The sequence below is a fragment of the Bombina bombina genome, chromosome 1 (genome assembly GCF_027579735.1).
Source record: "Bombina bombina isolate aBomBom1 chromosome 1, aBomBom1.pri, whole genome shotgun sequence".
Taxonomy (NCBI): domain Eukaryota; kingdom Metazoa; phylum Chordata; class Amphibia; order Anura; family Bombinatoridae; genus Bombina; species Bombina bombina.
Window position 1 is genome coordinate 1,294,255,878 of NC_069499.1, and position 11,999 is coordinate 1,294,267,876.

Sequence of the window (11,999 nt, forward strand, 5' to 3'; positions counted from 1 at the left end):
TTCTAAAGGATAATTGGGAGATACTCTGCAGTGATGATACACTACCCTTCAATAAGATGTACACACCAAGGATAGGATTCAGAAGAGGAAGATCTCTAAAATACATTCTTCAAAAAACGGACCTGACACATTTCTACAAGACAAAGACATGGTTGGATAATACAAAATCTGGTTGCTACAAATGTAGCGGTTGTACCACATGTAATGGAATGCTTACGGGATCCTTCTTTCATCATCCGAGGAACAGGAAAAAATACTTCCATAAACACAGGTTGACATGCACCACCAAATTTGGGATATATTTACTACACTGTCCTTGTAGTTTATTCTATGTAGGAAAAACGAGTTAAGATTTTAGGACTAGGATGGCTAACCATAGAAGCACCATCCGTGCAGCTATCAAGAACAAAGAGTCAGAACAACCTGTGGCACGCCACTTCCTACAGAACAATCACAATGTATCAGATTTGAGATATACACTCATTGATCATGTCCCTCCGGTAACAAGAGGAGGGGACCGGAATAAGATACTTATGCAGAGAGAGAGGCTAGATGGACTTTTGAACTGGACACACTGATCCCTAAGGGCCTTAATACTAAAATTGAATGGCACAGCTTTCTGTAATGTTCCAGTGCCAATCTTTCCATGCCTAGCACAAATTATATCCTTGTATTAGCTATTTGTAGATGTGTAGTTCAAGCTCAGTTTAGGCAACTCGGTTATATGTAGCATAGTGTGTAATTCTGTATACAAAATCCCATATATATATACTGCTGCGTTGCGCCTGGTCTAATTTTGACCTAGGATATATTAGTTAATAGGCGCTATGTATATGCCCTCACTATAATCCACTATGGTCAATTTTGCTTATATGCTTTCCATTAGAGGTAGCCTTTTGAGCCCTAGGAATAGTTATAATAGCCCCGCATTAATATATAGGTTTCTTTCATGTAATTAGCAAGAGTCCATGAGCTAGTGACGTATGGGATATACATTCCTACCAGTAGGGGCAAAGTTTCCCAAACCTCAAAATGCCTATAAATACACCCCTCACCACACCCACAAATCAGTTTTACAAACTTTGCCTCCTGTGGAGGTGGTGAAGTAAGTTTGTGCTAGATTCTACGTAGATATGCGCTCCGCAGCAGGTTGGAGCCCGGTTTTCCTCTCAGCGTTCAGTGAATGTCAGAGGGATGTGAAGAGAGTATTGCCTATTTGAATTCAATGATCTCCTTCTACGGGGTCTATTTCATAGGTTCTCTGTTATCGGTCGTAGAGATTCATCTCTTACCTCCCTTTTCAGATCGACGATATACTCTTATATACCATTACCTCTACTGATTCTCGTTTCAGTACTGGTTTGGCTTTCTACTACATGTAGATGAGTGTCCTGGGGTAAGTAAGTCTTATTTCTCTTGTTAAGTGTGTTCAGTCCACGGGTCATCCATTACTTATGGGATATATTCTCCTTCCCAACAGGAAGTTGCAAGAGGATCACGCAAGCAGAGCTGCTATATAGCTCCTCCCCTCACATGTCATACCCAGTCATTCTCTTGCAACCCTCAACAAAGAAGGAGGTCGCGAGAGGAGCTGGAGTTTTTACTTAATTATTCTTCAATCAAAAGTTTGTTATTTTAAATGGCACCGGAGTGTGCTGTTTTTTTATCTCAGGCAGTATTTGGAAGAAGAAACTGCCTGCGTTTTCTATGATCTTAGCAGGCGTAACTAAGATCCACTGGCTGTTCTCGACATTCTGAGGAGTGGGGTAACTTCAGAAAATGGGAATAGCATGCGGGGTCTCCCGCAAATGAGGTATGTGCAGTACAATATTTTCTGGGAATGGAATTGACTAAGAAAACACTGCTGTTACCCGTATGATGCAAGTACAGCCTTAAATGCAGTTAGTGACTGGTATCAGGCTGATAAATGTATGCACAGTAGAGTTATTTTCTAGGGACTAGAATTTGACTGAAAAAATACTGTTAATACTGATATAATGTGTGAGCCTTAACTGCAGTAGAAGCGACTGGTAGCAGCCTTAGTAATAACTTTACACAGCATCTGAAATGTTGTTTTTTTTAAAACGTTTACTGGCATGTTAATCGTTTTGTGAGGTACTTTGGTGATAAATCTTTTTGGGCATGATTTTTTTCCACACGGCTAACGTATATTTCTGCATAGAAACCGTTATATCAGGTCTCCCACTGTTGTAATAGGAGTGGGAGGGACCTTTTTTAGCGCCTTGTTGCGCAGTTAAAATTCTAGCACAGTCTTCCTGCTTCTTCCTCCTTGATCCAGGACGTCTCTAGAGAGCTCAGGGGTCTTCAAAATTCGTTTTTGAGGGAGGTAATCAGTCACAGCAGACCTGTGACAGTGTGTTTGACTGTGATAAAAGCGTTAAATCTTAATTTGATATCCGTTTTTGGGTACTGAGGGGTTAATCATCCTTTTGCTAATGGGTGCAATCCTCTGCTAATTAATACATTTAAAGAGTTGTTGACTGTAACTGAATTAGTTCTTTGTTATTCAACTGTGTTTTTTTTTAAAAGCACTGCAGCGTTTTTTATATTGCTTGTAAACTTATTGAAAGTAATTTCCAAGCTTGCTAGCTTCATTGCTAATCTGTTTAAACATGTCTGATACAGAGGAATCTGCTTGTTCATTATGTTTAAAAGCCGATGTGGAGCCCAATAGAAATATGTGTACCAATTGTATTGATATTACTTTGAATAAAAGTAAATCTGTACCGATAAAGAAATTATCACCAGACAACGAGGGGGAAGTTATGCCGTCTAACTCTCCTCACGTGTCAGTACCTTCGTCTCCCGCTCGGGAGGTGCGTGAGATTGAGGCGCCAAGTACATCATGGACCTTACAAATCACTTTACATGATATGGCTAATGTTATGAAAGAAGTATTATACAATATGCCCGAGTTAAGAGGCAAGCGCGACAGCTCTGGGTTAAGGACAGAGCGCGCCGATGACACGAGAGCCATGTCATATACTGCGTCACAATTTGCAGAACATGAGGACGGAGAGCTTCATTCTGTGGGTGACGGTTCTGATTCGGGGAGACCGGATTCAGAAATTTCAATTTTTAAATTTTAAGCTTGAGAACCTCCGCGTATTGCTAGGGGAGGTGTTAGCGGCTCTGAATGATTGTGACACGGTGGCAATCCCAGAGAAATTATGTAGGCTGGATAAATACTATGCGGTACCGGTGTGTACTGACGTTTTTCCTATACCAAAGAGGCTTACAGAGATTATTAGCAAGGAGTGGGATAGACCCGGTGTGCCTTTTTCCCCTCCTCCGATATTTAGAAAAATGTTCCCTATAGACACCACCACACGAGACTTATGGCAGACGGTCCCTAAGGTGGAGGGAGCAGTTTCTACTTTAGCCAAGCGTACCACTATCCCGGTGGAGGATAGCTGTGCTTTCTCAGATCCAATGGATAAAAAATTAGAGGGTTACCTTAAGAAAATGTTTGTTCAACAAGGTTTTATATTACAGCCTCTTGCATGCATTGCGCCTGTCACTGCTGCAGCGGCATTCTGGTTTGAGTCTCTGGAAGAGGCGATTCGCACAGCACCATTGGATGAGTCTTTGAGCAAGATTAGAACTCTTAAACTGGCTAATGCGTTTGTTTCGGATGCCGTAGTGCATTTAACCAAACTTACGGCTAAGAATTCCGGATTCGCCATACAGGCGCGCAGAGCGCTATGGCTTAAATCCTGGTCAGCAGATGTAACTTCTAAGTCTAAACTACTGAACATTCCTTTCAAAGGGCAGACCTTATTCGGGCCCGGCTTGAAGGAAATTATTGCTGACATTACTGGAGGTAAGGGCCACAACCTTCCTCAGGATAGGGCCAAATCAAAGGCCAAACAGTCTAATTTTCGTGGCTTTCGTAATTTCAAGGCAGGAGCAGCATCAACTTCCTCCGCTCCAAAACAGGAAGGAACTACTGCTCGTTACAGACAGTGTTGGAAAGGCAACCAGTCATGGAACAAGGGCAAGCAGGCCAGAAAGCCTACTTCCGCCCCTAAGACAGCATGAAGACAGGGCCCCCTTTCCGGAGACGGATCTAGTGGGGGGCAGACTTTCTCTCTTCGCCCAGGCTTGGGCAAGAGATGTACAGGATCCCTGGACGTTGGAGATTATATCTCAGGGATACCTTCTGGATTTCAAAACTTCTCCACAAGGGAGGTTTCATCTGTCAAGGTTATCAACAAACCTAGTAAAGAAAGAGGCATTTCTACAATGTGTGCAAGACCTCTTAGTGATGGGAGTGATCCACCCAGTTCCGCGAACGGAACAGGGGCAAGGGTTTTATTCAAATCTGTTTGTGGTTCCCAAAAAAGAGGGAACCTTCAGACCAATCTTAGACTTAAAAATCTTAAACAAGTTCCTAAGGGTTCCATCGTTCAAGATGGAAACCATTCGGACCATCCTACCCATGATCCAAGAGGGTCAATATATGACCACAGTGGACTTAAAGGATGCCTACCTTCACATACCGATTCACAAAGATCATTATCGGTACCTAAGGTTTGCCTTTCTAGACAGGCATTACCAGTTTGTAGCTCTTCCCTTCGGGTTATCTACGGCCCCGAGAATTTTTACAAAGGTTCTGGGCTCACTTCTGGCGGTACTAAGACCACGAGGCATAGCGGTGGCTCCGTACCTAGACGACATTCTGATACAAGCGTCAAGTTTTCAAAATGCAAAGTCTCATACAGAGATAGTTCTAGCATTTCTGAGGTCGCATGGGTGGAAAGTGAACGTGGAAAAGAGTTCTCTGTTACCACTCACAAGGGTCCCTTTTCTAGGGACTCTTATAGATTCTGTAGAGATGAAAATTTACCTGACGGAGTCCAGGTTTTCTCCAACATAGGTGTGTCCGGTCCACGGCGTCATCCTTACTTGTGGGATATTCTCTTCCCCAACAGGAAATGGCAAAGAGCCCAGCAAAGCTGGTCACATGATCCCTCCTAGGCTCCGCCTTCCCCAGTCATTCTCTTTGCCGTTGCACAGGCAACATCTCCACAGAGATGGCTCAGAGTTCTTTTGGTGTTTAAATGTAGTTTTTATTCTTCAATCAAGAGTTTGTTATTTTAAAATAGTGCTGGTATGTACTATTTACTCTGAAACAGAAAAGAGATGAAGATTTCTGTTTGTAAGGGGAAAATGATTTTAGCAACCGTTACTAAAATCGATGGTTTCCACACAGGACTGTTGAGAGGAATTAACTTCAGTTGGGGGAAACAGTGAGCAGACTTTGGCTGCTTGAGGTATGACACATTTCTAACAAGACTTGGTAATGCTGGAAGCTGTCATTTTCCCTATGGGATCCGGTAAGCCATTTTCTTAATTTTCAATATAAGAATACAAGGGCTTCACAAGGGCTTTAAAGACTGGTAGACATTTTTCTGGGCCAAAACGATTACTATATAAGCATGTTTAATGGTTTATAACTTAGGAGAGTTATTTTAATCTTGGCAAATTGTTAAAAAAACGGACAGGCACTGTATTGGACACCTTTTTCACTGGGGGCCTTTTCTAGTCATAGGCAGAGCCTCATTTTCGCGCCACTAATGCGCAGTTGTTTTTGAGAAGCAAGGCATGCAGATGCATGTGTGAGGTGCTCAGATCCACTGAAAAAGCTTATTGAAGGCGTCATTTGGTATCGTATTCCCCTCTGGGCTTGGTTGGGTCTCAGCAAAGCAGATACCAGGGACTGTATAGGGGTTAAATGTAAAAACGGCTCCGGTTCCGTTATTTTAAGAGTTAAAGCTTTCAAATTTGGTGTACAATACTTTTAAGGCTTTATGACACTGTGGTGAATTTTGAACATTTCCTTCATACTTTTGCGTATATTCAGTAAAAAAGTGTGTTCAGTTTAAAATTTAAAGAGACAGTAACGGTTTTATTTTAAAACGTTTTTTGTGCTTTGTTAACAAGTTTATGCCTATTAACATGTCTGAACTATCAGATAGACGATGTTCTGTATGTTCGGAAGCCAAGGTTCCTATCCATTTAAATATATGTGATAAATGTGACAAACAAAGTAGGGACAATGATACCACTGATAATAATGTTGCCCAAAACGATTCCTTAAGTGAGGGGAGTAAGCATGGTACTGCATCATCCCCTTCTATGTCTACACCAGTCTTGCCCACTCAGGAGGCCCCTAGTACATCTAGTGCGCCAATCCTCCTTACTATGCAACAATTAACGGCTGTAATGGATAATTCTATTAAAAACATTTTAGCCAAAATGCCCACTTATCAGCGAAAGCGCGACTGCTCTGTTTTAGATACTGAAGAGCATGAGGACGCTGATGATAATGGTTCTGACATGCCCTTACACCAGTCTGAAGGGGCTAGGGAGGTTTTGTCTGAGGGAGAAATTTCTGATTCAGGAAAAATTTCTCAACAAGCTGAACCTGATGTTATTACATTTAAATTGGAACATCTCCACGCTCTGCTTAAGGAGGTGTTATCTACTCTGGATGATTGTGACAATTTGGTCATTCCAGAGAAATTATGTAAAATGGACAGGTTCCTAGAGGTCCCGGTGCCCCCCGAAGCTTTTCCTATACCCAAGCGGGTGGCGGACATTGTAAATAAAGAATGGGAAAGGCCCGGCATACCTTTTGTCCCTCCCCCTATATTTAAGAAATTATTTCCTATGGTCGACCCCAGGAAGGACTTATGGCAGACAGTCCCCAAGGTCGAGGGGGCGGTTTCTACTCTAAACAAACGCACCACTATCCCTATAGAAGATAGTTGTGCTTTTAAAGATCCTATGGACAAAAAATTAGAGGGTTTGCTTAAAAAGATGTTTGTTCAGCAAGGTTACCTTCTACAACCAATTTCATGCATTGTTCCTGTCACTACAGCAGCGTGTTTCTGGTTCGAGGAACTAGAAAAGTCGCTCAATCAAGCATCCTCTTATGAGGAGGTTATGGGCAGAGTTCAAGCACTTAAGTTGGCTAACTCTTTTACCTTAGACGCCACTTTGCAATTAGCTAGATTAGCTGCGAAAAATTCAGGGTTTGCTATTGTGGCGCGCAGAGCGCTTTGGCTAAAGTCTTGGTCAGCGGATGCGTCCTCTAAGAACAAATTACTTAACATACCTTTCAAGGGGAAAACGCTGTTTGGCCCTGACTTGAAAGAGATTATTTCAGATATCACTGGGGGTAAGGGCCACGCCCTTCCTCAGGATAGGTCTTTTAAGGCTAAAAATAAACCAAATTTCTCCAACATAGGTGTGTCCGGTCCACGGCGTCATCCTTACTTGTGGGATATTCTCTTCCCCAACAGGAAATGGCAAAGAGCCAGCAAAGCTGGTCACATGATCCCTCCTAGGCTCCGCCTACCCCAGTCATTCTCTTTGCCGTTGTACAGGCAACATCTCCACGGAGATGGCTTAGAGTTTTTTAGTGTTTAACTGTAGTTTTTATTATTCAATCAGCCCCCCGAAGCTTTTCCTATATCCAAGCGGGTGGCGTACATTGTTAATAAAGAATGGGACAGGCCCGGTATACCTTTCGTACCTCCCCCCATATTTAAAAAATTGTTTCCTATAGTCGACCCCAGAAAGGACTTATGGCAGACAGTCCCCAAGGTCGAGGGGGCGGTTTCTACTCTAAACAAGCGCGCCACTATACCCATAGAAGATAGTTGTGCTTTCCAAGATCCTATGGATAAAAAATTAGAAGGTTTGCTAAAAAAGATGTTTGTTCAGCAAGGTTACCTTCTACAACCAATTGCATGCATTGTCCCTGTCACTACAGCCGCGTGTTTCTGGTTCGATGAGCTAGAAAAGGCGATTATTAGTAATTCTTCTTCTTATGAGGAGATTATGGACAGAATTCGTGCTCTTAAATTGGCTAATTCTTTCACCCTAGACGCCACCTTGCAATTGGCTAGGTTAGCGGCGAAAAATTCTGGGTTTGCTATTGTGGCGCGCAGAGCGCTTTGGTTAAAATCTTGGTCAGCGGATGCGTCTTCCAAGAACAAATTGCTTGACATTCCTTTCAAGGGGAAAACACTGTTTGGCCCTGACTTGAAAGAGATTATCTCTGATATCACTGGGGGCAAGGGCCACGCCCTTCCTCAGGATAGGTCTTTCAAGGCCAAAAATAAACCTAATTTTCGTCCCTTTCGCAGAAACGGACCAGCCCCAAGTGCTACGTCCTCTAAGCAGGAGGGTAATACTTCTCAAGCCAATCCAGCCTGGAGACCTATGCAAGGCTGGAACAAAGGAAAGCAGGCCAAGAAACCTGCCACTGCTCCCAAGACAGCATGAGATGCGGGCCCCCGATCCGGGACCGGATTTGGTGGGGGGCAGACTCTCTCTCTTCACTCAGGCTTGGGCAAGAGATGTTCTGGATCCTTGGGCGCTAGAAATAGTCTCCCAAGGTTATCTTCTGGAAGTGATTCATCCTGTTCCATTAAGAGAACGAGGGATGGGGTTCTACTCCAATCTGTTCGTAGTTCCCAAAAAAGAGGGAACGTTCAGACCAATCTTAGATCTCAAGATCCTAAACAAGTTTCTCAAGGTTCCATCGTCCAAAATGGAAACCATTCGAACAATCCTTCCATCCAGGAAGGTCAATTCTTGACCACGGTGGATTTAAAGGATGCGTATCTACATATTCCTGTCCACAAGGAACATCATCGGTTCCTAAGGTTCGCATTCCTGGACAAACATTACCAGTTTGTGGCGCTTCCTTTCGGATTAGCCACTGCTCCAAGGATTTTCTCAAAGGTACTAGGGTCCCTTCTGGCGGTGCTAAGACCAAGGGGCATTGCTGTAGTACCTTACTTGGACGACATTCTGATTCAAGCGTCGTCCCTTCCTCAAGCAAAGGCTCACACGGACATAGTCCTGGCCTTTCTCAGATCTCACGGATGGAAAGTGAACGTGGAAAAGAGTTCTCTATCTCCGTCGACAAGAGTTCCCTTCTTGGGAACAATAATAGACTCCTTAGAAATGAGGATTTTTCTGACAGAGACCAGAAAAACAAAACTTCTAAGCTCTTGTCGGATACTTCATTCCGTTCCTCTTCCTTCCATAGCGCAGTGCATGGAAGTGATAGGTTTGATGGTAGCGGCAATGGACATAGTTCCTTTTGCGCGCATTCATCTAAGACCATTACAACTGTGTATGCTCAGTCAGTGGAATGGGGACTATACAGACTTGTCTCCGAAGATACAAGTAAATCAGAGGACCAGAGACTCACTCAGTTGGTGGCTGTCCCTGGACAACCTGTCACAAGGGGTGACCTCCCGCAGACCAGAGTGGGTCATTGTCACGACCGACGCCAGTCTGATGGGCTGGGGCGCGGTCTGGGGATCCCTGAAAGCTCAGGGTCTTTGGTCTCGGGAAGAATCTCTTCTACCGATAAATATTCTGGAACTGAGAGCGATATTCAATGCTCTCAAGGCTTGGCCTCAGCTAGCGAGGGCCAAGTTCATACGGTTTCAATCAGACAACATGACGACTGTTGCGTACATCAACCATCAGGGGGGAACAAGGAGTTCCCTGGCGATGGAAGAAGTGACCAGAATCATTCAATGGGCGGAGACTCGCTCCTGCCACCTGTCTGCAATCCACATCCCAGGAGTGGAAAATTGGGAAGCGGATTTTCTGAGTCGTCAGACATTGCATCCGGGGGAGTGGGAACTCCATCCGGAAATCTTTGCCCAAATCACTCAACTGTGGGGCATTCCAGACATGGATCTGATGGCCTCTCGTCAGAACTTCAAGGTTCCTTGCTACGGGTCCAGATCCAGGGATCCCAAGGCGACTCTAGTAGATGCACTAGTAGCACCTTGGACCTTCAAACTAGCCTATGTATTCCCGCCGTTTCCTCTCAATCCCAGGCTGGTAGCCAGGATCAATCAGGAGAGGGCGTTGGTGATCTTGATAGCTCCTGCGTGGCCACGCAGGACTTGGTATGCAGATCTGGTGAATATGTCATCGGCTCCACCATGGAAGCTACCTTTGAGACGAGACCTTCTTGTTCAAGGTCCGTTCGAACATCCGAATCTGGTCCCACTCCAGCTGACTGCTTGGAGATTGAACGCTTGATCTTATCAAAGCGAGGGTTCTCAGATTCTGTTATTGATACTCTTGTTCAGGCCAGAAAGCCTGTAACTAGAAAAATTTACCACAAAATTTGGAAAAAATATATCTGTTGGTGTGAATCTAAAGGATTCCCTTGGGACAAGGTTAAGATTCCTAAGAGTCTATCCTTCCTTCGAGAAGGATTGGAAAAAGGATTATCTGCAAGTTCCTTGATGGGACAGATTTCTGCCTTGTCTGTGTTACTTCACAAAAAGCTGGCAGCTGTGCCAGATGTTCAAGCCTTTGTTCAGGCTCTGGTTAGAATCAAGCCTGTTTACAAACCTTTGACTCCTCCTTGGAGTCTCAACTTAGTTCTTTCAGTTCTTCAGGGGGTTCCGTTTGAACCCTTACATTCCGTTGATATTAAGTTATTATCTTGGAAAGTTTTGTTTTTGGTTGCAATTTCTTCTGCTAGAAGAGTTTCAGAATTATCTGCTCTGCAGTGTTCTCCTCCTTATCTGGTGTTCCATGCAGATAAGGTGGTTTTACGTACTAACCTGGTTTTCTTCCAAAAGTTGTTTCTAACAAAAACATTAACCAGGAGATAGTCGTGCCTTCTCTGTGTCCGAAACCAGTTTCGAAGAAGGAACGTTTGTTGCACAATTTGGATGTTGTTCGCGCTCTAAAATTCTATTTAGATGCTACAAAGGATTTTAGACAAACATCTTCCTTGTTTGTTGTTTATTCTGGTAAAAGGAGAGGTCAAAAAGCAACTTCTACCTCTCTCTCATTTTGGATTAAAAGCATCATCAGATTGGCTTACGAGACTGCCGGACGGCAGCCTCCTGAAAGGGTCACAGCTCCTTCCACTAGGGCTGTGGCTTCCACATGGGCCTTCAAGAACGAGGCTTCTGTTGATCAGATATGTAGGGCAGCGACTTGGTCTTCACTGCACTCTTTTACCAAATTTTACAAGTTTGATACTTTTGCTTCTTCTGAGGCTATTTTTGGGAGAAAGGTTTTGCAAGCCGTGGTGCCTTCCATTTAGGTGACCTGATTTGCTCCCTCCCTTCATCCGTGTCCTAAAGCTTTGGTATTGGTTCCCACAAGTAAGGATGACGCCGTGGACCGGACACACCTATGTTGGAGAAAACAGAATTTATGTTTACCTGATAAATTACTTTCTCCAACGGTGTGTCCGGTCCACGGCCCGCCCTGGTTTTTTAATCAGGTCTGATAATTTTTTTTTCTTTAACTACAGTCACCACGGTATCATATGGTTTCTCCTATGCAAATATTCCTCCTTAACGTCGGTCGAATGACTGGGGTAGGCGGAGCCTAGGAGGGATCATGTGACCAGCTTTGCTGGCTCTTTGCCATTTCCTGTTGGGGAAGAGAATATCCCACAAGTAAGGATGACGCCGTGGACCGGACACACCGTTGGAGAAAGTAATTTATCAGGTAAACATAAATTCTGTTTTTCGTCCCTTTCGCAGAAACGGACCAGCCTCAAGTTCTACATCCTCTAAGCAAGAGGTTAATACTTCTCAAACCAAGCCAGCCTGGAGGCCAATGCAAGGCTGGAACAAAGGTAAGCAGGCCAAGAAACCTGCCACTGCTACCAAGACAGCATGAGATGTTGGCCCCCGATCCGGGACCGGATCTGGTGGGGGGCAGACTTTCTCTCTTCGCTCAGGCTTGGGCAAGAGATGTTCTGGATCCTTGGGCGCTAGAAATAGTCTCCCAAGGTTATCTTCTGGAATTCAAGGAGCTACCCCCAAGGGGAAGGTTCCACAGGTCTCAATTGTCTTCAGACCACATAAAAGGACAGGCATTCTTACATTGTGTAGAAGACCTGTTAAAAATGGGAGTGATTCATCCTGTTCCATTAGGAGAACAAGGGATGGGATTCTACT

The 11,999-nt window shown here is 44.1% G+C and overlaps 1 protein-coding gene across 1 annotated transcript in view; it reads left to right on the forward strand.

Annotated features, from left to right (window-relative positions):
* Positions 1-11,999, forward strand: part of ANKRD27 (ankyrin repeat domain 27) — a 393,642-nt gene that overhangs the window by 110,605 nt on the left and 271,038 nt on the right. The window lies entirely within an intron of this gene.